Genomic DNA, 27,173 nt, shown 5'->3' with positions numbered 1-27,173 from the left:
TCATCTCGACGAGACAGTTTATTGCCAGCAGCCTCCAGGCTTTGTCGATCTAGCTCTCCCTAATCATATCTCTCTCCTGTAGAAGTCGCTCTATGACCTGAAGCAGGCTCCTAGTGCTTGGTACCAGCGGTTTGCCAGATATATATGATAGTTGGGCTTTGTTTTTTCAGTTTCTGACACCTCCTTGTTTGTCTACATGGATGGCGCCTATATTGCCTATCTCTTGTTGTATGTGGATGTTCTGACTGCTTCATCCTCCGCTCTGCTTCATGACATCATTTGTCGGCTTCACACAGAGTTTGCTATGACAGATCTTAGGGTGCTTCATCACTTCTCGAGGATTTTAGTCACGCGTTCTTCAGATAGATTGTTCCTTTCTCAGCGGTAGTATGCCTTGGATCTCCTTCAGCGCGCTGGTATGAGTGAGTGCCACTCTACGACAACGTCCGTGGATACCAAGGCCAAGCTATTAGCCACAGATGGAGCACCGCTTGCTGATCCTTCTGAGTACATAAGTCTGGCTAGCGCCCTGCACTATCTCACCTTGACTTGTCCTAATCTTGCCTATGCTGTTCAGCAAGTGTGCCTATTTATGCATGATCCTCACGAGCCCCATCTTGCGCTTGTAAAGCGCATCCTGTGGTATGCGAAAGGCACACTCTCTTCTGGCCTTCACATTGGCATTGGACCTGTCGACCACCCTCACAGCTTACTCAGATGCAGATTGGGCTGGCTGTCCTAATTCCAAGCGTTCTACTTCGGGCTACTGTGTTTTTCTTGGTGACACTCTAGTTTCCTGGTCGTCCAAGTGGCAGAGTACAATTCTCGTTCTAGTGCTGAGGCGGAATACAGGGCGGTGGCTCATGCTGTGGTCGAGTGCTGCTGGTTGTGGCAGCTTCTCCAGGAGCTTCACATTCCTCTCACGAAGGCTACACTCATCTATTGTGACAACGTTGCTGTCTATGTAACAGCCAAACTTGTTCATCATTGACGAACAAAGCACATCGAGATTGACATTGTGACATTCAGGTAATTAGAAACATAGACACTAGAGTCTAGTGTGAAATATGTATGCTTGCTATGGTAAATGTGAGTAGTACAAAAGACTAGGGGTATAATTATAATTTCTATAAAATATAGGTCCTTGAGTGTTAATTGGTGTCAAGTACTAAGGAAAATATAGTACAAAAGACTATAGTACAAAAGACTATAGTGTTAAAATATAGTACAAAAGACTAGAGATAGCATTAAAACCTAGGCAAAATATAATACTAGGTGTCAAGTTTATATTACCATAGGAAAGAAAGTGTAAAAGGTAGGTTAAATTCTAAGGAAAATAAGCCTTTAAGTAAGAACAGGGACCTAAGTGTAAATAAAACAAAAATCATAGGGCCTTTTATGTAAAATAGTTGAAGTGTAAAAGTAACTTTCATGTTTACTTGAGGGCTAACATGTAAGAATACAAGTCATCATGACATCCCATGAAAACTTGCAAATGTATCTAAAATTTCATCAAATCCACTTTGGTAAGGACAAAAGAATTCAAATTCTACTTTTGTTCAAAATTTAAACATGCAAAGCTATAAACTTTGAGTTTTTGCCCTTGAATCTTAAAACAATATTGTAGAGCTTGAAAAACTCTACAACTTTCATTTTGGGCATTTCCTCATTAGACCCCTAAATCAGTGGAAAATCTTTCTTTACCGAGAGGTCCCTGAAATCCTTGAGAATTCCAAACAAGTCCTCCGGACCCCCTCCCCTCTCTTCTTCTTCCCCGAGCACGTGCGCTGCTCTGTTCCTCTTCTGCCGCCGGCGCAGAGCTCTCCCCCTGGTCGCCGCTCTGCCGCCGTCGCCGCTCCACCTCCTGCTTCCCCTTCTTCCACGCGTCGCCCCTCCCCAATCCTGGCCCTGTTTCCCTCTTTGCTGCCCTCTCGCGCGCGCGCCACGGCGTCTCGAGCCGCCCGCCGGCCGCCACGTCATCGCCGCCGCGTTCAGTGCCCACGCCTACTTCCTCTTCTCTTCTTTTCTGCTCAACAGAAACAAGAGATCACAGAGACGTCGTTTGCATCTCTAGCCCCTTTGCCGTGCACACTCCGAGCTCTAATTGCCGCCGCCGCTCGCTCCTTCCCTCCGATGAACCACTGGCCACCATGGGCAGCAGCTATCGGCCACCCATTGCCTCCATTGACTCCTCAGCAAGCTTTCCCGACCTCTACTCGTGCTCCCCAGCCCCCAGCCGCCTTCCAATTTCAACCGGAGCACCCTCATCGACGACCACCGTCCGCCGCCGCCTCCTGCTCACCGTGGGCAGCTCACTCCGAGCCTTCCCGCGCCACCACAACCCATCAGCCAGCACTATATCAACCCCGTGAAGCTCCACGACCCTTCAATTGGTCCCCTAGGGCACCACACCGGCTCCCCGACGAGTTCCCGGCGATCTCCATCCGCCGCCGCTCGGCCTCGTCGTCGACACACCGCCACAGAGCTCCTCAACCTTCACCCGGAGTACCAGCAGCATCACATCATCCAGCAGAAGCTTCCCAGCAGTTCCTCCACCACCCTCCGGCATTCCAGGTACCGGAACAACCTCGCCGCCGTCACTCTCTTCGCCGGTGAGCCTCTGTCTTCATCGAACTCTATCCTCTGGCCCTCCTCGACCTTAGGATCTGTTTGGTTGGAGAACCTGGTTGGACGGAACCGTTCCATTCCAGATTCTTGGAATGGAATGGTTCCATTTCTTGTTTGGTAGCCGGAACGGAACCGTTCTAGTTTTTTGTTTGGTTCGAGAATCAAGTGGAACGGAATGGTTCCATTTCTTGTTTGGTTTGAGAATCAGGGTATTGTTCAGCTACTGTTTGCTTGGCGTCAATACCCTGCTCCCTGGCGCGCTGCCCCTGCTCCCCCTGCTCCCCTCGCGCGCCGCCCGCCCTCCTCCCCCCGCGGCCCCGCGCCGCCCGCCCTCCCCCGCGGCCCGCGCGCCGGCCTCCTCCCCCCGCGGCCTGCGCGCCGCCCGTCCTCCCCCGCGGCCCGCGTGACCCCGTGCTCGCCCGGCGCGCAGCGCTCCCCTGCCCCCCCCCCCCCGAGGCCCGCGCGCCGCCCTCCTCCCCCGGCGGCCTGCGCGCCGGGCGCGGCCTGCGCTGCTCCCCCCGCGCGCCGCCCGTGCTCCCCCGTGCCGCCCATGGAGGAGAGGACGGAGGAAACCACGAGGAGGAGGAGGAAGAGGGAAAAGAGGAGGGGAGGTGGCAGATCTACGGCTGGCCGCGCCGCCGGAGGCAGGACGGATGGCCGGCGGGATGCGGACGTGGACGCGCTCGTTCCGGAACGGACGGGTACCGCTGATTTTTTTGGTACCGGACGGTTCCGCATATGTATGGAATATTCCATACCGGAACCGATCGGCTTCAGCTTGTCCACCAACCCAGCAACCCAAAAAGTGGGATGGAACGGTTCCGTCCCACCCGATCCCTCCAACCAAACAGATCCTTAATTGCTTCCACCCCGAGCTTCGCCACCTCGCCATGAAGCTCCTCGACTACTTTCCTGCCACCCCCGGCCACCGGGGCACCCTTCCCGCTGATCATCCCCACCGCCGGCCGCACTGTCTCCATCGCGCCACCACTATAGCTCACCCCGACCCGACGTGGTAGTGCTTCCCCGACGTGGTAGTGCTTCCCCACCCCTCGACCCTCGCCGCCGGCGATCGCCGTCGCCGGAACAGACCGGTCAAACCCCGTGTTCCCTCTCTGACCAAGTCCGAGGATCATGAGTTAGAAGATACAAAAGCTTAGGGGGTTATCTGCAAGACCTAAGACTCAGTGGAATAGTGCCCTAAGGACCCCTTGTGTAATTTTATTTGCAGAATTTGAAATTCTATATCAATTCAAAGAAAAATCATAAATATACAAACTAAAATTTGTTGTAATCCTTATTCTGAGGTCTACAACTTTACTTATGGGTTGACTTTCAGCTTATGAGTAGTTTGTGCTCTAAAATAAATACTAAGTTTAAGTAGTTGTAGGCTAAGAAAATGCATAATAAATGATAGAAAAATTATAAAAATATGAAACCAATTGCATTAATCTTGTTTTGACATATATTACTTAAGAAAAATAATTAACCTACTGTTTGTATAATAAATTCTTAATGTGTGAGTTTAATTATAAATAATACCTATTTAACCTTGTAAATTTATTATCTGTGATTTTAAATGTTCAAAAATCATGAGGATATTTTGAGATATTATTCCTAAGTAGTGTAGCCTGTACTTAAATTCTCCACCTAAGGTCAAGTGTCAAACAACTAGAACAAATTGAACATGCTATAATAAGTCCATAGTTTAATAATAACCTAGAGTTAATATAAATAATTATCATAGCAAATAAATAAAATAAGTAAATATAATTAAGTTTAATATTTAAAACTAACTCAACATTACCCCATGCCATTAGTTAAATAATTAGGGTAACCAACCCTGTTGCTTAGTGTAACTAGGTAAAATAGTTAATACCCGATAAATAACTACCCAGTAGAGAGATAAATTATATGGGTAAAAAGTAAATCATACTTTCGTTGGATTGCATCTTTATTGTGAAATAACATAAAAGAATATGCATTCCTTAACTTATAACTTTGCATATCATGTAGACTCTACTACTCTCGCCGATGGTGACTACGAAGTAATCCCGGATCAGGAAGTGGAAGTTTCTGAAGATCCCGGGAACACCATCGAAGGTCTAACTGAAGCTCCGAACCAAAGTTCGGAAAACTTTGACCCTACTGCCCCCAACCCCACGCAAGAAGGCAAGCCGCGGATATAACCCCTACTTATTTACACTGCAACCTATATTATTTATATATATTTACGCATTATTTTTAGGAATTGCATGAGAAACCCTAGTTACATTTTCCTAGGAACCAATGTGCTAAATACTAGAACTTGAGTCCGAATAGCTGCTATGCTAATAGGACCGGTAGAAGTCGAGTGATTGCCTGTCACTCGCGAGCTTTATAGGAGTTGTCATGTTTACATTCCTGCAGCTACTATAAGGATGACGGACGGGATTCTTGAGAGGTATCATGGTTGAGATGATGCCCCATCTGTGTTGATGAATTTGCTAAGGTCGCAGTGTGTGGTACGGTGGTTAAGCGTTTGAAAATACTAGCCACAAGCCGTGAAATATGGTAAGCGGTAAGCCTAATAACCAATCGGCCCGAGGAGTGGACATACCTCCCACCACTCGTATTTTGGTTTTTCCTGTTACTCGATCCGACGTGTGATAATACGTGTTGCCGGGCAACCAGGAGTACGGCCGTGTAGTCGCTCTACAGGCGTACGTCCTGCACATTGGATGTGCGTATGGTCCCGCAGTCGCTTGTGGTGGATCTGATCCACGAGTCGGAATGAAAGGCAAACGGTTGCTTCGGAACAGTCTCTGGATGTTCCAAGCGTGTGAGTTAGGTTTACCTTGCAAGGCTGAAATTCGATTCAGGAATCGTCCGTTTCTCGCGGAGATTGAGACTGTTTGATCCCTTTACCACATAGAGTAACAAGAGTAACTGTATGGTTATCAAAGATAATGATTGGCTAAAGATTCCACCATGCTTGATTAGCTATAGGTGCTTATATAGAATGGATAATCATATAGAACTTGAAAGCTAAAATTCGAAATTAAGAACCTACTCTTTGTTGCTTTTCAGCTGAAAACCCTACCCAAAACCTGAAAAGCCTTCATAAGTCTAGTTACATGGCTATGTATACCATGAACGGGTAAGCCTTGCTGAGTATTAGAATACTCAGTCTTGCCTTGTAATATTTTTATTCAGGTAATTTCCCTGACGACTCAACTCTGCCTGTACCGTGGCCCTACCCTCTGCCTGATGGTTGGTCCATGGAGTGGGACCCGTCCCCGGCCAACGCAGACCTCTCCGAGTGATATCATGCTAGGGCTAGTATGATATCTGAACTGACGACGTGTACAACGTGTACAGTGCCCGTGCTTTGAACTCCGCTGCAAGACTTGAAACTTTAAACGGTTTTCTAATAATTTCCATCAGTTGTTAACTAATGTTACTTTTAAAATACTTATGTATTGTATCTGCCTGTAATGTAAAAATGTGATGGCATTTGTATCTCTGGACTCGCCTTCATGCGAGGTACCTTGTTTGATCCTGCATTCGGTGGTTTGTCGGGACGTTACCCGACAGGTCAAGGGATTATACCGTTTGAAGCACGTTGGAGCCCTCAAAAGTGGACTCGCGTACTTGAGCCGGTGTAATTTTGAAGCGTCCCCCCATCAGGGAAGACTTAAAAGTGTTACGTTATCAGTCCCAGGAGGCTGATAACACTTTTATTACATCAGATGGTACATCACCGTACGACTCTTCGCGGTAATGGGCAGTGAAGCGCCACTATCGCGAGAATTACAACTAAAACCCACACTACTACACTAGCCACGAAGAGGGCATCATCAGAGTCTTGCGTCATGCGGAGTTCCAACGGTGACCTCACCCACAGGCAAGACTGGGTGCAGGACGGAACCCTACTCGACGTCTTCGGGGATGTAGTCGGGATCTTCCACTGTAAAAGTAAGAATGGGGTGAGTACAAACGTACTCAGCAAGTCCAATCACACCCGCGGAGGGGGAATAACAGAGATAGATGCACAGGTTAATCCAAGGATAAGGTTATGGTTCATTTGCGGAAAAACTCAGTTTTGTGCAAAAGTTCGTTTAAAACATTTTCAAAACAAGTTTTCAAGTGCCAAGGAGTACGTGCTGTTGATCCACACAGGATCCAAGTTTTAAACCGCTACCGGACTCCCCGTCCGCCGTAGCTCACACGACTCAACTGCCGGATACTTTCCAAACAACTCACACCAGCCCAACCGTTCCAGAGAGAAACACTAGTTATGTGACCACACCGTAACTTGCCCAATACAGTGGGCACGGCTATTCGAATAGATTTTAACTCTGCAGAGGTGTGCAACTTTACCCACAGGTGGGGTACCACAGCACGAACACCTTGGTGCCGGTGCAGATCCCATCAAAGCCCTTACCCACCTTAGCTAGACCTGACTAGCCACCACGGGATCTATCAAGGGGTCATTCAACCTAACACCGGGGTTTAACCGGGGCATAAGTCACACAGAGCTTATCCCGTCTTCTTGATCACCCGTTGCTCCCAGCTCTCCTGATGGCTATCAGACTAACTAGTGGGGTTAGGCTAAGCCGTTGCCCATACAACGGTCAAGTGGTTTGCACGACAGGAAGCTAGGTGAGACGACACATCAACTCGGTCCTTAGGGGTGACAAGATGGATATCTCCTTCCTTGCTCAACCACACAGGTACGAGCACACCAACGGCAAATCACATAGAATTGCCATCCATCCCGTCTAACTCATCTTTCAAAACACATTTTATCCCTTCCCACACACGCACACACTTTCTTTACAAAACCAGGTGGTCAAGGTATGGGTATCACAAACAAGGGTGGCTATCCTAGCGTGTTTTCAGTAAGCAAATCCATGCAATTTTATAAAACAGGCCGCCGGGTTGTGTTTATAAACACTAGGATAGAAACATGCATCAAAGGGTGGAGTTGAACTTGCCATCGTCAAGTCCTTGCGGGAGGTCCTGATCGAAGCACTGTCCCTCGGGTTCGGGGTCGCAGAACTGGTCCTCGGTTGCTTGGCCGCAGTCGGGAACTTCTTCATTCACTCCGTGTCCTACGACGCAAACAAACAGACACACAATCAAGCACAAGGACTAAAAGCTTTTATCGTTGAGCTTGAATCGGAAATAATTTAGTTACGGAGGTAGGGGTAATATTTTCGGGTGGTTTCTTAATGGCGCGGTTAGAACTATACTAGAAAGGGCGTGGTAAAGTTTCGGGTCAATCGGAGGTTGTTCCGCGCATAAAATGACGCGTTAAAGAGGGTTTTAGGGCTTAAACGGGGGTCCAGGGGCCTATTCATAATTATCTAAAGATGGTAGTGGCCTATTTGCGAACCCTATAAATATTCAGGGTACGCTAAAGGGTGTCGAGTATAATTGGGTTTACGTAATAAAGGGCTTGGTTTGAAATATTAAAAAGAGTAAGGTCTATTTAGCCAAAAGAAGTAATTAAGTGAGGGGGGGTTCCTTTTGGGAAAAACAGAAAGGGGGGGGGCTATGGGCAAAAACGCCCCCTTTCTTCCTCCCCTCGCCAGCAGGAACAGAGGAGGGGGAGGGGGAGCTCGGCGCCGGCCCAATCCGGCGGCCTAGGGCCTAATAGCGGCTAGAGATTGGGGGGAGAGGAAGAGGGGGAGGAGGGGGTCTCATTCCGGGCCTTACTCCGGGCGGGGGTGGCGCGAGGTGGCCGGCCGACGGGGCGGGCGGCGGCGGGCAGAGCGGGCCGGCGGGGCGGCGAGGGGAGCTTGGGAAGGGAGCTGGGGGTGGTGGCGCGGGTTGTGGAGGTGCCGAGGTGCGGGGGGGGGTGCTATTTATAGGCGGCCGCGGTGGAGGAGCGGGCGAGCGGCTGGTGGCCGGCGGGGCGGCTCCGGGGCGGCCATTAATGGCGCCCGGGGTCGCGATGCGGCGTGCGGCGGCGCAGGCGTCGAGGGTGGCGTCGAGCACGTGGGGAGGCGGGGCCGGCGCTGTGCAGTACAGGGCGGCGAGGCCGGGGCGGCAGCGGCGGGCGGCGCGGCGGCCGTGCTTGCGCGTGCGTGCCGTGGCCGTGCGCGTACGCGTGCGCGTGGGTCGCGTGGATCGCGTGCGCGTGCGGTCCGGTGGCGCGCGCGTGTACGGCGGCGTGCGCGCGAGGGTGGGGCGGAGTGGCCGGGGCCAGAGGCCGGGCGACGCGGCTCGGGAGCTCGGGAGCAGGGGAGGGAGGAAGGAGCAGGAAGGAAGAAAAAGAAAAGGGAGGGAAGGAAGAAAAGGAAAAGAGGAAAAGGAAAAAGGGAAGGGAAAGAAAAGAGAGGGGAAAAAGAAAAGGAAAAGAAAAGAAGGAAAAAATTAATTAATGCGCGTCGGCGGTATTCGCGGCGGCGACCGTGCGGCGAAATTCGCGGCGGCGACCGCGGCTGGTTAGCCACGCGTGCGCTGCGCTCGCGCGCTGCGCGAAGAGAAAAAGGTGACGTGATCGTGATTGAATTCGGGTGTCGGCCTCAGCTCCCGGGGAGTTAGGGTTTCGACAAAACGGTTCGCGAAAGCGAAAATTTTAGCGTGTAATTTATGGGTAAGTTTTCGGGATGTGACAAACCTACCCCACTTAAAAATGAATCTCGTCCCCGAGATTCGGCTGGTTTCTAAATAGACGGGGAAACTCCTTCTTCAGCGCATCTTCGCGTTCCTATGTCGCTTCTTCTACTCCATGTCTGCTCCACTGAACTCTGCAAATCCGTACTTCGGAGTTCCTTGTCCTTCTAGTGATAGTGTTCAGGATTTTGACTGGTACTTCCTGGTATCGCAGATCCGGTTGCAGGTCTATTGTTTCCACTGGCACATGTTCACCTTCGGGTACTCTCAAGCATCTCCTTAATTGTGAGATTTGAAACACTGGATGTATATCCGACATTCCTTCTGGTAACTCCAGTCGGTATGCTACTGCTCCGACTCTCTTCAGAACTCGATACAGACCAATGTATCGAGGGGCCAATTTTCCTTGTACTTGAAACCTTCGCGTTCCTCGTATGGGTGAGACCTTGAGATATACAAAATCGCCTGGGTTGAAACTTATTTCTCGCCTTCTATTATCTGCGTAGTTCTTTTGTCGAGATTGAGCCGCCTTCAACTTCTCACGGATCTCCGCTACTTTTTCTTCTGCTTCCTTTATTAGTGCGGGCCCTACTAGTGCACGTTCCCCAACTTCCGACCACATCAAGGGAGTTTTGCACTTTCTTCCATAGAGGGCTTCGAATGGCGACATGCCCAAGCTGGCTTGGTAACTATTATTGTACGAGAATTCTGCATAGGGCAGACTCTGCTCCCAGTCCTTTCCGTAGGTCAGGACACATGCTCTCAGCATATCTTCCATAATCTGATTTACCCTTTCGGTTTGACCATCCGTCTGTGGATGATATGCAGAGCTGAAATCTAACTTGGTGCCCATGGCTTGATGCAAGCTTTTCCAGAACCTAGAGGTAAATTGGGTCCCTCTATCCGAGACAATCCTGCTAGGTACTCCGTGTAGCTTTACTATGTTCTCCACATAGAGTTTTGCCAACCTTTCTCCACCGTAATTAGTTCGTACGGGTATGAAATGTGCCGATTTAGTGAGTCGATCCACTATTACCCATATGGAATCGTGTCCCTTCTGTGTTTTAGGTAGACCCACTACAAAGTCCATCCCTATCTCATCCCATTTCCACACCGGGATAGGCAAGGGTTGCAATAATCCTGCCGGTTTCTGATGTTCGGCTTTGATCCTTTGGCAAGTATCACAATGTGCCACAAAGCGTGCAATATCCGCCTTCATTCCATTCCACCAATACTTTTGCCTTATGTCCATGTACATTTTGGTGGATCCTGGGTGGATGGAGTAGGCCGAGTTATGGGCTTCGTCCTTGATTAATTGCCGGAAATCCCCATTCTGGGGGACACAAATCCTATCCTCGTACCATAACGTTCCCTTATCGTCCACTCTGAAACCCGGTGCTTTGTTTTCTCCAGTTTGTTTGCAAATCTTTACTAACTCTTGATCCGATCCTTGAGCCTCTCTGATCCTATCCTCTAGTGTTGATCGGACGTTCAGCACCTGGCTGGAACCTCGAGGCACAACGTGCACATTTAATCGTGCCATTTCCTCTCGTAGGTGGTCATCCTTGGGTCCATAGGATTTTCGGCTTAAGGCATCGGCTACTACGTTTGCTTTCCCGGGGTGATACTGAATTTCCAAATCGTAGTCCTTCACCAACTCCAACCATCTCCTTTGCCTTAGGTTTAAATCCGGTTGGGTGAATATATACTTCAAACTCTTGTGGTCGGTGTAAACCTCACACTTATTTCCAATTAGGTAGTGTCTCCAAATCTTAAGGGCATGCACTACGGCTGCTAATTCCAAATCATGGGTCGGATAATTCTGCTCATGAGTCCTGAGTTGGCGGGAAGCATATGCAACGACTTTCCCGTCTTGCATCAGTACACACCCTAATCCTTGTCGGGATGCGTCACAATAAATGACAAAGTCCCGATGAATGTCCGGTAGGGTCAGCACTGGGGCGGTTGTCAACCTTTGCTTTAATTCTTGAAAACTTCTTTCACAACTTTCCGTCCAGGCGAACTTCTTCTCCTTCTTAAGAAGTTCCGTCATGGGTCGGGCTACCTTAGAGAATCCCTCAATAAACCTTCGCTAGTACCCGGCCAGTCCAAGAAAACTTCTGATTTCACTAACGTTGGTCGGCCGCTGCCAGTTGGAGACCGCTTCGACCTTCTCTGGGTCCACTGCTACGCCTTTAGTGGTCAGAATGTGACCAAGGAAAGCTACTCTCTCTAGCCAGAATTCACACTTGCTAAATTTGGCATATAGTTTATGTATCCTTAGCTTTTCCAACACTACCCGCAGATGTTGCTCATGTTCCTAAACACTCTTGGAGTAGATAAGTATGTCGTCGATAAAGACTACGACAAACTTATCCAGCCCGTCCATAAAATAGGCAGGGGCATTGGTTAGTCCGAAGGACATTACGGTGAACTTAAACTGTCCGTAGCCGGTGACAAAAGCCGTCTTAGGGATGTCACTTTCCCTAATCTTGAGCTGAAAATATCCTGACCTTAGATCGATCTTAGAAAAGTACTTGGCTCCTTTTAGCTGGTCGAACAGGTCATCAATCCTGGGGAGGGGGTACTTATTCTTAACGGTAACCTCGTTTACTGCTCGGTAATCTACACACAGCCTCATACTACCATCCTTCTTTTTGACAAACAGAACTGGGGCTCCCCACGGCGACGAGCTTGGTCTAATGAAGCCAATTCGCTGCAGTTCTTCTAGTTGCTTCTTTAATTCTATTAACTCAGAAGCTGCCATCCTATAGGGTCTCTTGGCTATCGGAGAGGTTTCGGGGATAAGGTCTATGACGAACTCTATATCCCTGTCCGGCGGCATACCGGGAAGCTCTTCGGGGAACACATCTGGGTATTCGCTTACTACCGGGACTCCTTCTAAGGGCTTGGCTTCCAAGCTAAACACCATTGGGTCGAACTTACGGTCCCGGGTATGGCAGATCACTTGGACTCCTTCGGGGTTTGTTAGGTGTACCACTTTGTCGGTACAGCCTATGAGACCATTGTGTCGGCTTAACCAGTCCATTCCAAGGATCACGTCTATTCCCCCAGACTTAAGTACTACCAAATCTGCTAGAAAGTCTACCCCACTTAAATTGATCCTTACCCGTGGACAACCTAACTGACAGTTAATGTCGCCTCCAGGCGTCCGGGTTAATAGGGGTGTTTTTAGTAGCACTGTAGGTATTCTGTGTTTTTCCACAAAACTCGAGGATATGAACGAGTGCGACGCTCCAGAATCGAATAGTACTGTTGCCAGAGCTGAGTTGACTAGGTACTCACCGAGCACTACGCCTTGAGCCTCTTGAGCCTCCTGCGTGTCGATGTGATTGACGCGGGCTCGTCCAAATGATTGCTGCTTCATCTGCTGGCTGTTGTCGCTGTTGCGGATGGGCACTCGGTTAGCACCGGTCAGGGCTGGTCTGGGCCCATTCACCGTGTTGGAGAAGGCCGATATTGCCGGCTTATTCTTGGCATAAGGGCAATTGGCGATGAAGTGCCCTGTCTCACGGCAGTTGAAACAGGCCCTAACATTGTTGTTGTCGGAGGCGGCCAGGCTTGTGTTGCTCTGCGGGGCTCTCATGGTATTCTGACTTTTAGGCTGTGCTTCAGGGGCCCGTGGTCCTGTCACCTGGGACTGAGTCCTATACTGCATTGGGGCCTGAGATCTTGGTGTAGTGTAGTTGAAGTTTCTCGGCTTTTGGAAGTGGTCCTGTTGGCGGGCCTTACTTTCCAGGAATTTGCATTTATTATCTTTCCTCTCTTCGGCTTTGGCCCTTTCCGTGAGGATAGCTTTGTTCATCAGGGTGTTGAAGTCCGGATAGATCTGTGGGGTAAGCAAGGTCCGGAGTTCTGGGCTTAATCCCTTCTTGAACATGTCTTGCTTCTTATCGTCGTCGCTCACTTCTTCCGGCGCATATCGGGCCAATTCTATGAACCGGTGGGTGTACTCTTCCACCGTCATGCTTCCTTGTTGTAGTGCGCGGAATTCATCCGCCTTGCGCTTCATGGTGGCTGAAGGGATGTGGTAGCGGCGGAACTCCCTTACAAATTCTCCCCAGGTGATGGTAGAGGCATCCTCGGCTACGGTACAATAGTTTTCCCACCAGGATAATGCTGTTCCGGTGAGCTGGTGGGCTGCTAGAAGGACTTTGTCCCGGTCCTGGCATTCGAATGGTTCGAGCTTCCTCTGAATCACTCGCAACCAGTCGTCTGCATCCACCGGGTTGCAAGATCCGGCAAAGGTGGGCGGCTTGGTCCTTAGAAAGGCCGTCAGCTTGTCGTTCATATTCTGCCCTCGTGGCTGCCGGTTAATGAGGGCATTGGCCAGCGTCTCCAGTATGAGGGTCTGGTTATGGATTATCTGCGCCAAGTCTCCGAGGGGTGGGGGTGGTGGTAGTTGCTCTCCTTCTTGACTTCCTCCTCGGTTCTGGCTTACTTCTTGTTCTCCTTGGGGAAGATCTTGTTCAACAGGCTGTGCTCCGGCACTAGCGGCTACGGGGTTCCGGCCACGGGAGGCCCTCGCGACGTTCCGGGGGGTCACCTGTTGATTGGTTAAATTGGGGTTACGATTATGTGATGTTTAAGTTGTTTAATTCGTATATATAAGGCAGAATCTACCTTCTGGCGGTACCCATATAAACAAGCAGCACACAACAAACCAGCACACAATCATCACAAACAACAAGCACAAACCCTTTTATTACTGCAAGGGGGGTACAACTTGGGGGTACGACTAGGTCTCGTGCTACTCGGCCAGGGTCTTGTCTTAAGGGTACGTCGTAAACAGAAAGGCTGGGGAAGGGGCATCACTGGGACGGCATCGGTCACTCTACTTGCACGGTGTGCCTTCTTCCGGGGCGGGAAGGGGGAGAGGTCCTCGCTCGCCGTCTTCTGGGTTCCCATCGGTCAGGGGTTGCATTGCAGCATCCCCTTCGTCGGCGGCAGCAGAACTTTTAGGGTTCTCGGGTGGGGCTCGTGTGCTCCCAAAGAGCGATCCCCACCCTATGACGGGTGTCCCGAGTAAAACATGGTCTTCCCCGATTGCCGGGACTGGTGTTCCACTTTGGGTCCAATCTTGCATATGCCGGTCTCGGGCCTGCCTAAGGCTCTCTTGGGCGACTGCTTCGCTACTGACCGCGGCTGCGGTTCTTGCTTCGGCGTGGGTGGCTCGGATCTGCTGTAATCTCACTGCGAGCTCTGCTTGCTCGGCTCGATGGATCTGCTCCCTTAGAAGGTTGGCTTGCTCATCAAAGAGTTGGTCCAGAGCGGCCAGGTAAGTAGCCACTTGGTACAGGGGGCCTTCTTCATGGCGACGTCGCTCCAGGTTTCTCATACGTGCTTCCCAGACTGGGGTTCTGATGGCCGGCGGGAAGAACTTGGCTGGCGTGGGGGCGAGGTGTTCTTCAAAAATCTGGCACAAATAACGGAGTGCTTTTCTGATGGCCAAGGGGTAGGTGTCTTGGTGTCTAAACCCTGTGGCGGTCGCTCGCCAAGGCTGGATGTCGGGGTAGCGGTTGCTCCTGGCGATGACCAGTATCACCCTGCAGCGGAGGGTACCATGGTGCTCGTACTCTCGGCTGTAGTACCTTGGGCGTTCTGTAACGCCAAGGTCCTCCAGGGTGTTGATTAAGAGGCCGGGAAAGCCAGGTGCTGTTTGGCAATCGCCCTGGGTCCATCCTTCCTCAGCCATCTGAAACATGAATAGGGTAAACAGTCTAGCACAGATACAAAAGGGAGTGGATAACATTTATTATTGTAACACGGGGATATAGTTTTCATGGGCACGGGGTTATTAGGGTCGGGTTCTAGCTTGGAGTGCTAATCCTATTATGGGGATTCTTTCTCGGTCCTGATGGAGCGCTTCTTTATTGGAAGGAACCGATCCATCTCATTTTCGGTCTGAGTACCCTTATCCCAATGGGTTTCCATGGGTTCTTCTTCTTCTTCCTCTATCCATCCACCTATTCCGTTGCGGTTCTCTTATTCTTGCATCTGGGCTTGGAGGGCGGCTAAAGAATACTCGGCGCTTGCGGCTCTTGTCCGTTGTTCCTCCAGCTCCTGGGTTATCTTTTCAATCCCATGGATTAGCTACTTCAGTTCTGCCGCCTGTTCGCGGTAGAGTGCATCCAAGCCAGTAAGATAGATGGATAGGTGGGAAACCGTGTCTTCCAGATCTTCTTCTTCTCGTCCGAGCCCCCTCATCCGGGCAATCCAAGTGCGTCCTCTTCCCTCAGCGGGTGGGAAAAATCCCATAGGAGTCCGCTGAAGGTGGTGCCTGTAGAGCACCCGCAGCCGTCGCAGGGCTTTACGGGCGGCCTTTCGATAGGAGTCGGGGAAGCGGAAGTTAGAGGTGGAGATGAACCAAGGGTCCACATCAGGGTAGCGGGTGCTCCTCTCCACAAAGACCATAATATCGCACCGAAGGGTGCCTCTGGCGATGTACTCACGGTAGGCATACTCCGGTGGTTCCATAATCCCAACGCGTTCCAGGCTGAGCAATAGTAACTTGGGGAGGCCGGGCTCTGCGTGGCAGATTCCGTTAACCCATCCATTGCCAGCCATCTGGAACAAGGCAAAGACCAGTGGTAAGTGTTTGTGCAGAAAATTTCTAAATCGGGACAAGTTCTAGGGCCTGAAAAGGGTCTCGCTCCTAGGGTCACGTCCTACGGCCAGCCTACGGCTCTGATACCACCTGAAGCATCCCCCCCATCAGGGAAGACTTAAAAGTGTTACGTTATCAGTCCCAGGAGGCTGATAACACTTTTATTACATCAGATGGTACATCACCGTACGACTCTTCGCGGTAATGGGCAGTGAAGCGCCACTATCGCGAGGATTACAACTAAAACCCACACTACTACACTAGCTACGAAGAGGGCATCATCAGAGTCTTGCGTCATGCGGAGTTCCAATGGTGACCTCACCCACAGGCAAGACTGGGTGCAGGACGGAACCCTACTCGACGTCTTCGGGGATGTAGTCGGGATCTTCCACTGTAAAAGTAAGAATGGGGTGAGTACAAACGTACTCAGCAAGTCCAATCACACCCGCGGAGGGGGAATAACAGAGATAGATGCACAGGTTAATCCAAGGATAAGGTTATGGTTCATTTGCGGAAAAACTCGGTTTTGTGCAAAAGTTCGTTTAAAACATTTTCAAAACAAGTTTTCAAGTGCCAAGGAGTACGTGCTGTTGATCCACACAGGATCCAAGTTTTAAACCGCTACCGGACTCCCCGTCCGCCGTAGCTCACACGACTCAACTGCCGGATACTTTCCAAACAACTCACACCAGCCCAACCGTTCCAGAGAGAAACACTAGTTATGTGACCACACCGTAACTTGCCCAATACAGTGGGCACGGCTATTCGAATAGATTTTAACTCTGCAGAGGTGTGCAACTTTACCCACAGGTGGGGTACCACAGCACGAACACCTTGGTGCCGGTGCAGATCCCATCAAAGCCCTTACCCACCTTAGCTAGACCTGACTAGCCACCACGGGATCTATCAAGGGGTCATTCAACCTAACACCGGGGTTTAACCGGGGCATAAGTCACACAGAGCTTATCCCGTCTCCTTGATCACCCGTTGCTCCCAGCTCTCCTGATGGCTATCAGACTAACTAGTGGGGTTAGGCTAAGCCGTTGCCCATACAACGGTCAAGTGGTTTGCACGACAGGAAGCTAGGTGAGACGACACATCAACTCGGTCCTTAGGGGTGACAAGATGGATATCTCCTTCCTTGCTCAACCACATAGGTACGAGCACACCAACGGCAAATCACACAGAATTGCCATCCATCCCGTCTAACTCATCTTTCAAAACACATTTTATCCCTTCCCACACACGCACACACTTTCTTTACAAAACCAGGTGGTCAAGGTATGGGTATCACAAACAAGGGTGGCTATCCTAGCGTGTTTTCAGTAAGCAAATCCATGCAATTTTATAAAACAGGCCGCCGGGTTGTGTTTATAAACACTAGGATAGAAACATGCATCAAAGGGTGGAGTTGAACTTGCCATCGTCAAGTCCTTGCGGGAGGTCCTGATCGAAGCACTGTCCCTCGGGTTCGGGGTCGCAGAACTGGTCCTCGGTTGCTTGGCCGCAGTCGGGAACTTCTTCGTTCACTCCGTGTCCTACGACGCAAACAAACAGACACACAATCAAGCACAAGGACTAAAAGCTTTTATCGTTGAGCTTGAATCGGAAATAATTTAGTTACGGAGGTAGGGGTAATATTTTCGGGTGGTTTCTTAATGGCGCGGTTAGAACTATACTAGAAAGGGCGTGGTAAAGTTTCGGGTCAATCGGAGGTTGTTCCGCGCATAAAATGACGCGTTAAAGAGGGTTTTAGGGCTTAAATGGGGGTCCAGGGGCCTATTCATAATTATCTAAAGAGGGTAGGGGTCTATTTGCGAACCCTATAAATATTCAGGGTACGCTAAAGGGTGTCGAGTATAATTGGGTTTACGTAATAAAGGGCTTGGTTTGAAATATTAAAAAGAGTAAGGTCTATTTAGCCAAAAGAAGTAATTAAGTGAGGGGGGTTCCTTTTGGGAAAAACAGAAAAGGGGGGGTCTATGGGCAAAAACGCCCCCTTTCTTCCTCCCCTCGCCAGCAGGAACAGAGGAGGGGGAGGAGGAGCTCGGCGCCGGCCCAATCCGGCGGCCTAGGGCCTAATAGCGGCTAGAGATTGGGGGGAGAGGAAGAGGGGGAGGAGGGGGTCTCATTCCGGGCCTTACTCCGGGCGGGGGTGGCGCGAGGTGGCCGGCCGACGGGGCGGGCGGCGGCGGGCAGAGCGGGCCGGCGGGGCGGCGAGGGGAGCTTGGGAAGGGAGCTGGGGGGTGGTGGCGCGGGTTGTGGAGGTGCCGAGGTGCGGGGGGGGGGTGCTATTTATAGGCGGCCGCGGTGGAGGAGCGGGCGAGCGGCTGGTGGCCGGCGGGGCGGCTCCGGGGCGGCCATTAATGGCGCCCGGGGTCGCGACGCGGCGTGCGGCGGCGCAGGCGTCGAGGGTGGCGTCGAGCACGTGGGGAGGCGGGGCCGGCGCTGTGCAGTACAGGGCGGCGCGGGCGGCGAGGCCGGGGCGGCAGCGGCGGGCGGCGCGGCGGCCGTGCTTGCGCGTGCGTGCCGTGGCCGTGCGCGTACGCGTGCGCGTGGGTCGCGTGGATCGCGTGCGCGTGCGGTCCGGCGGCGCGGGCGTGTACGGCGGCGTGCGCGCGAGGGTGGGGCGGCGTGGCCGGGGCCAGAGGCCGGGCGACGCGGCTCGGGAGCAGGGGAGGGAGGAAGGAGCAGGAAGGAAGAAAAAGAAAAGGGAGGGAAGGAAGAAAAGGAAAAGAGGAAAAGGAAAAAGGGAAGGGAAAGAAAAGAGAGGGGAAAAAGAAAAGGTAAAGAAAAGAAGGAAAAAATTAATTAATGCGCGTCGGCGGTATTCGCGGCGGCGACCGTGCGGCGAAATTCGCGGCGGCGACCGCGGCTGGTTAGCCACGCGTGCGCTGCGTTCGCGCGCTGCGCGGAGAGAAAAAGGTGACGTGATCGTGATTGAATTCGGGTGTCGGCCTCGGCTCCCGGGGAGTTAGGGTTTCGACAAAACGGTTCTCGAAAGCGAAAATTTTAGCGTGTAATTTATGGGTAAGTTTTCGGGATGTCACAAATTTCAGGTTGGTTCTGCCACAGACATTCACTTCGTCCGAGACGGTGGCTTTGGGACAAGTCCGTGTTCTACATGTGCCTTCGTCGCATCAGTTTGCTAACATAATGACTAAGGGTCTTTCTGTACAGTTGTTTATTGATTTTAGATCCGGTCTTGGTCTCCGTCGGGCTCCCCCTACGACTGCGGGCGGGTGTTAGGCAGGTGTTAGATATATAGAGTTGTATATGTGCTTGTATTGTATTACTTTACCCCGAGCCTATACGGCCTATCTAATGAAAGGTCACCCCCTCCAAGGGTGTGTGGTGTTTGCCCAACTCTCTACAGTTAGTATTAGCATGGTATCTATGTCATTCGTATATATGAAAATCTTCTTGAATTAGCTGTTTGGTTGGCAACTTAATATAATGGATAAGCTGCAAAGACTTGACATGGAAACCTTGTATGGTATATGCTCACATGTTTTTCTTCTGTGTTTCGTACTACTCATTATCTTGAGATTTAGATTCCTTTCTCTGAAACTATAAGCTTCTGTTTCTGAAGTTTAACTAATGCATAGACATAATCTGAAACCGCAAACTTCTGGTTCTGAAACGTTCCTTTGCTGCTTTCATTGCTGAATAACTAACATAACTTTAATCCTGGCTTTTATAAATGAAAATGAAGTGTTGTGGGGAACTCCCCCACTGTTTGCCCTTAAAAAAAACTTGAATCCTGTTTTTCCTAAACTCAACCCCTATGTTTCTTTGGTTGCATCTTCTAGAGTGTAATATGAGCAGACTAAGCAAATGACCACTCTCAAACACACAGCACAAGTTGACGTGTGCTTGATGTCTATTTTGCAGGTGAGGTGCATGAACATCAAGAGCACCATGGGAAGTCAAACAGAGTGTTCTAGGTGCTCTACCTTTCCCTGATTGCGTTTATCAGTTTTTACCGTTCGCTAGAGCTGATAGATCGGCATGCTTCAGGCTGTGCAGCTGCTTTTTATTTATCTGTTATATGCCCAACATGAACAATGTTGTGTATATGTGAATTATGGTCCCTGCCAACAGGAGTGCCTTGATCCAGTTTAAAATTTTCTCTGGTGTATTGATATTTTTGCACAGCCATTATAGTGGTCCATTCGTTATCTATGTTATACTCCCAACCAGTCCTGAATTAATCGGTGGAATTATGTGTGAATATTAAGGGGATCATTTCCCAGTTGATCATGCATTAACCTTGCATCACTTTAGAATATAGGGCCCTCTTTTATTTTTTTTGTTTTACGTACTCTGCTTCCCAAATGTTTTACAGACGTGCAAAGCGCGCCGAGTGTTCTAGTGTCTCTTGGTTCTAGCACCGCCCCTGCCCACCTCGCTCGCCATGGAGGTTCCTCCTCTCTGCTAGCGCCATGCCGTCCGTCTTGCATCTCGGCGAGACGGCGACTCCCTCCGGCGCTTCTCCCTTGCTGCCGGCAGCCCGGCACCGCTCAGGCCTCCCACCCCACATCTCCTTCGGTGCTAGCAGGCTGCCCAACTCGCTCTTCGTGGCGGCTCCTCGTCGCTGCCAGCGCAGCCACATACAACCGACGCGTGTGCATCACCAGTCTCGCTGGCCTCCGCCGCCTGCAGCTCGCTGGCTTCGCAGGGTGTGTTCGTTTTTTAGTCTAAAGTTTAGAAAGATCACATTAAAGAGAATCTTGTTATTTAGAAGTATTAAATAAAGTTTAATTATAAAACTAATTGCAGAAGTCCAGTGCTAATTCGCGAGACGAATCTAATGAGGTATATTAGTCCATGATTAGCGGATGATTACTGTAGCATCACTGTGGCAAATTATGGATTAATTAGGCTCATTAAATTTGTCTCGCGAATTAGCACCCATCTGTGCAAAAAGTTTTATAATTAGACTTTATTTAATACTTCTAAATGACAAGATTTTCTTTGATGTGATGGGTCTAAAATTTAGAAGGCAGGAAACGAACACGCCCGCAGTTGGTGCCTGTGCCACGCAGGGCTTCTTGGTAAAGGGCTCAGCCGCTCAGGCATCAGGGATTCAGGGGCGATCATCTGCATTCTACCATTGTCCACTCAGATGAAAAGAATGCATTGCGAGGAGCCATAGAGTCATTCGTTTGAGGACTCAATGTGTCAAACAGAGTAGCTACTACTGGAGCTGCTGTATTTTTCATTGATGAAGCTGTAAAAAGTCGATCTGTTTCAATGGAAGGGGCTATTTAGGAGGGCTTCTCCTAAAATGATTTAAAATGGTTTAATCTGGCTTCTAGTTCATTTCAGCAGGATCTTACAAAATGACTTCACGCTACAATATCTCGATTTGCGTGAAACAGGTGAAGCCGAAACTAAAATAAACCCTACCAAACAAGTCCTAATTAATATGTCAAGAATCAGTGTCTTTTAAATCTGTATACAAGAGTGCTAAGGATTGTCATTGATTTGCTCCATGGTTGGACCATGCCCAACATATGTTACTTTGACTTTTGGGATTTTTAGCTTTTATTGTCCTTGGATATTTGTCTTCACCGTGTAACCTTCTGAGCTTTAAGCTCTGCTGTGTTTCAAATGCAAATTGAACACTAGATCGGCTGGCAATTGTCAGGACATTTTTGCTGACACAAAGATCTATATTCTCCAGCCAATTAGAAACGTGAACTACCGTGTGTGTAATATGAAGTCCCAAGAATAATCTGAAATTCTTGGAAAGAGTTGCACCGTTGTATTAACAGTATATGGAAAGGTTAAATAAATAACATGTCATTGTGGCTTCAGTATTTCTAAGTAAATGATCAACGAACCTTGAGTATCAGTTAATTGTTCATCAACAAATACTGTTGTTCAATGAAAAAAGTTGCTTCAATAATGACTGCTTTGTTGCCAGTTTCTATTGTGATAACGCACATTGATACTCACAAAACCAACTCTAAAAGTGAACCATCAGAGAGGATTTGATATCCAATCTAGCGTCAAACTCCATAGCATCGAGATCCATTCAGCAAAGGCAGGAGCGTAACGCCACGGGTGCTCAGAATGACGGTGGGCTGCCAGAGTGGCGGGTGATGGCCATCGTAGGGGTTGTGGTTGATAGGCCTTTTTTTTAAAAGGGGATAAAAGAAAAACAAAATTCGAAAAAGGGGTGCTAGTTGGAGAAATTTAGGGAAATGGGTGCCTCCCGCCCGCTGGGAGGGCGGAAAGAGGCATCCCGCCCAACCATAGGGCGGGATGCTCAAAAAAATTTTCAGGGACCTCTTCGCGAATAAAAAAACTTTTTTTATTCGCGAAGTGGTCCCTGAAGCAGGCCTCCCGCCCGGCCACTGGGCGGCATGCCTCCCGCCCGGCAACTGGGCGGGATGCCTCCCGCTGCACTGTTATTTCATGTGTATGTGTTTTCTGGCTTCCAAAATTCGTAACAATTCACAGAAAAATCCAAAAATAGCAAAACTAGTTTTGTTAGAAAGTAGATTTCAAACTCTATAACTTTTGTTAATGGAGTTTAGTTTGAAACAAAATACTTTTACTCCTATTTTAAAACTAAGATTAAGGAAAGTTTATGCATAACTTTAGGATTTCATGCTTTGTTGTTTATGAAGTTTGGTATGACTATTCTATAAACTCTAGGTACCTTTGTGCAAAGTTTCAAACTCAAATTTGATGTAAATTTAACTTCTTTTGTCTTGAATTTTTCAAATTTGAAATGTTAACTAAACCTAATTATAACCCTTTTCTAATTAAAATCTATTGTTATTCTCTAATGTGATATTATTTAATATCTAATATATAGTCAAAGTTCTAAAACCTATAAAGTTCTAAAACCTATAATCTTATGCTCCTGGTCCATTTTTGTTATATTTTTTCTTAGATTATTTGTTTCAGAAACTATTTGAAATTCAGAATTTTTTCAAATATAAGATTCATTCGCCATACTCTTATGTATGCACATAAAATTTTAATTCAATTTTCCAAAGAAGATTACGGTATCGAAAACTCGTACGAAGATAGTTAAACGATAACGTTTGCAACGTAGAATCTAAATATTACGATAGTACAATACATGAAGCCATTTAAAATAAAATAATATGATAATGAACATTACAAATATTACAAATACATGAATCCAAATATTGTGTCTTCAGTCAATGCGGCAAATATTACAAATACGTTTCTAGGTCTGATAGAATCTCAACGCAGCAAATATTACATATGAGCAAACAACGTTTAAATAAAATTACAACTAAATGATGCCTGATGACGTACTAGCACTCGATCGGCGACGTCTCCCACTTCTTGATGCAACCGGAGGTCTTCCATCTGTAGCATCACCTGTAGGGCCAGCTTCAGCACAACTGGGGCCAGCATCATTGGTTGGACAACGTTTATACGTGTGTCCAATCTGATTACATGCACTGCAGCGTTGTATCCTCGGACGGAGCTCTGACTCATCCATATCATTACGAATACGCCGTGACTGACGGCGTCCTCTCTTAACCCGTGATGATCTTGGGTCTGGAATATAGATAACAGGATTCGCTGTCTCAGTGAACGATCCAACCAAACGGAACCCATAGATCTCATACTGCCAGGTGCTAGCAATTGTCTCCTTTCTGAAGTAATGTGAAACATATATATCGACAGGATGTCCAATATCTGCACAAGCAGCCATTACATGAGAACAAGGTAAGTGCAGCAACTTGGGCCTCATGCATGAGCAACAACAAGTTCCATCGAACTTGAGAATGCACTCCTTTACAGGAGTTTGACGCCTCATGCCATGTCGCGCCCTATCTTTAGGAGATACCTCAAACTTGAGCTCCTGTGTTCCACATTGCCGTACATGGTGTAGCCGGGCGCTTTCTGCCTTCTTAGTCATGTATTCTGTTACCTTGAATCCAAAATTTCTGTCTGGATCTCGCATGAATATCTGATTTTTATTGAACCGCTCCCGAAAGTAATCGGTACACCCGCGGACAATGAATTCAACAATTGCAACCAGTGGAAGCCCACGAACACCTCGCAGCACCCAATTATAAACTTCGGCGAAGTTGGTGGTCATTATACCGTATCTTGCACCATCGGTATCATAAAGTAACGCCCACTTCTCCTTAGGTTCATTCTCAATCCATTCAGAAAATTTTTTCACCGCTGACCCAGACCTTCTGCGAGTACGTGCAGTATCTGTTGGCAAAGAGCACAAAGCCTCTGCTTCATCCAGTGCAGTTATGTTTTTTGATGCGTCCTCGGCTCTTTTCTTCCCGGTCAGTTCATCAAGTTTCTGCCACTGCTTGTTAAATTTTTGCTGATTCGTTTCCTTGCATAGCCTCTTAAACATATCCATAAGGTGCTTATTCTTGAATTGCCTGAAAAAGTTTGCACCGATATGCCTCATGCACCACCTACTGCGAATATCACGCCACTTGGGCGGCTCTCCGGTCTCCACACACCCCTGCTGCAAATCTAGAATTGCCCTCAGTATACCGGCGTGACGATCATGAATCAGGCAGACATCTTCCCTATCCCGAACGACTGCAAGCTTAACCCGTTCCAGAAACCAGTACCAACTGTCTGTGTTCTCACTCTCAACAAAAGCAAAAGCAACAGGCAGCAATTGATTGTTTCCATCCACTCCAATAGCTGTCAGCATTTACAATCTATACTTCCCTGTGAGAAAGGTCCCGTCGATGCACAGGATAGGCCGGCAGTGATGGAATGCGTTAATGCATGGACCCAAGCTGAAAAAGACCCGCTGCAATATGTGGGGCGGACCTTCTCCTCTGTCTAGAGTTTTCAGGTCATAGTAGCTTCCAGGATTTCTCTGACATAGGACGGCCAGCATTCGAGGAACATTATCATATGCAGCCTCGAACGTACCAAACCTCATCTCCAACACCTTTTGTTTTGCACTCCACGCCTTACTGTATGAGATGGTATACTTGTACTTTTCCTGAATGTACCTGATAATAGACTTTGGTTCATATGACAAGTTCTCTACTATCGTCCCGTACATCTCATTTGCGATGTATTGCGACGTGAGGTTGCGATGGCTCTTCTGCACCCCAGGCAAATGACAAGTGTGCTGAGTGACAATGGAGCATTCCCAATAATCTTTCCATTTACCCTTGTAGGCATGCACCCGCCATGGACAGCCATCCTTCACACATACCACATCGTACTTACGAGATTTGCACTCGACTGTCTTAAACTCTCGCATAAGAGAGAGAGACCAGCACTTAACAGCTTTCTTCACCTCTTCAATTGAGTGGTACCTTGCACCCTGGATAATTTCATTCTTCCTGCAATCCGAAGGCCAGCTACATCCGTCATCTACGACAAGATGACTGAAGTCGCTGCTTACCCAATCTTGAGGCACATCATCGTCATCATCAGACGAATCGGCATTCATTGCTTCATCCAATTCACGTTCTTCGTCTTGCAGCTGTTCAACAATAAAGGGTATGTTCTCCCCCTCATCAGCCACGCATTGAGGTGCTGCGGTGCCACCTGCCTCAATGTTTGCCTCCTCGACTTCTTCATCAATATTTTCATCCCCCGGACCAGCTTCAATGTTTATCAAAGGAGGGTTTTGGTGCACACTGACAAGGAGTACCAGTGGCCACTGCCAATGACTTGCATTTTGCAGATAAGTTAGCCAGTCCTCGTTGCTTGCAAGTGGCATAAGCTCCCAGATCAAAGCGTGAGTGGTACGATTTATGACGCATTGAACACTCACAGTGTGTGTCTCCTGATTAATCCTTAGTCCCCTCATTAACCAGTTGCATAGGGATTCAAATGTCCTCTCGTGCGGTCTGGTAATTCCTCTGACCGCACAGTTGAATTCACTTAAATCTACCCCATTCGGCCCATAAATCACATTTCCTTCTCCGTAATATATACTGAAAATACCCTTCTCGGAAGACATATCTGTCAATCATTAATAAACTAGTTATACTACATATTAATACACAACGAACGACGATCCTAAATTTCAGCGACTCTCAGATTATATTTTACAGATTCTAAACTATTCAGATTATAAATTATACTAAAAACAAATGAAAATACTAAAACTATTCAAAACATAACTACTCTAACAAATATTTCCTAAATTATAGTTATTTTCAAGTACTTATATGGCTAGAACGAGAATATACCTCAAAATCGACGCGTGGACAGGGCTTCGCCGCTTCCTCTTCTCTCTTTCTCTTTTTTCTGATTTTTGCTGGATAAAATGGCATTTTTGGGGCAGGTTGGGGCTTAAATAGCCGGTGGGGGGGACCTCCCGCCCGACCAAAGGGCGGGATGCCTCCCGCCCGCTGAACGGGCGGTACGCGTGGACATCCCGCCCTTTGGTTGGGCGGGATGCCCTCTCAGGGACCTCTTCGCAAATAATTTATTTGCGAAGAGGCCCTCGGGTGACATCCCGCCCTATGGGTGGGTGGGATGTCCCGGGCCCCACGCGTCCCGCCCGTTCAGCGGGCGGGAGGCACCCATTTCTCTAAATTTTCCCAACGGCCACCCCTTTTTCGAATTTTAATTTTTTTTTATCCCTTTTTTAAAAAAAATTCGTGGTTGATAGGCTGAGGTTGCCTAGCAGGTGAACCACTGGGCCACGAGCTCATGGGCCGCGAGCCCCTCCTCTGTGGCTGCTCCACAAAGGAGTAATGGGCGGTGCTAGGTGACGGAGGGTCTATGGATAGTTGATGGACGGGCTGCGGTATCCTCTATTCGCCTGATTGGACGGCTGCCGGCAAGACCTTGCGCAGGTGAGCGATGGCGAGCCCATGGGCGGTGCCAAGCCTCTCCCCAAACGCCGCGGAAGAGAATTCCTCTTTCCGATCTGTTGAGGTGAGGAATAACGGTGCAAATTAATTAGATGAGGAACCATAATTACTAAATTACACTTATCTGTAGAAAATTACCTGTTTCTTAGATCAATGGCTGAGAATTATTATGATGGAAGGAACCTCTAAGTTCCTCTTATTGTTTAAATGAATGATCCAGATAATTTTCATAGGAGGTTCCTCCCAAGCACCGTATCAGATCTTAATAAATTTTACAAAACTACATTGAAGCTGCACGTACCACCACACTTTTAAAACTCCCTTCATAAAACTACACTTTTATCTATCAACAACCTATACGGCCAAGTCACACTAGAGAATCAGTTGTAGAAAACTACACTCCTATTGACATGTCCTATCACAAAATAATACTTACTGCCATTTTTATAGCAAAACTATATTTTTAAGACATAAAAAAGATGTAC

Source organism: Panicum hallii, chromosome 5, assembly GCF_002211085.1.
Source record: "Panicum hallii strain FIL2 chromosome 5, PHallii_v3.1, whole genome shotgun sequence".
Classification (NCBI taxonomy): Eukaryota; Viridiplantae; Streptophyta; class Magnoliopsida; order Poales; family Poaceae; genus Panicum; species Panicum hallii.
Note: the sequence above shows the minus strand (reverse complement) of the source record.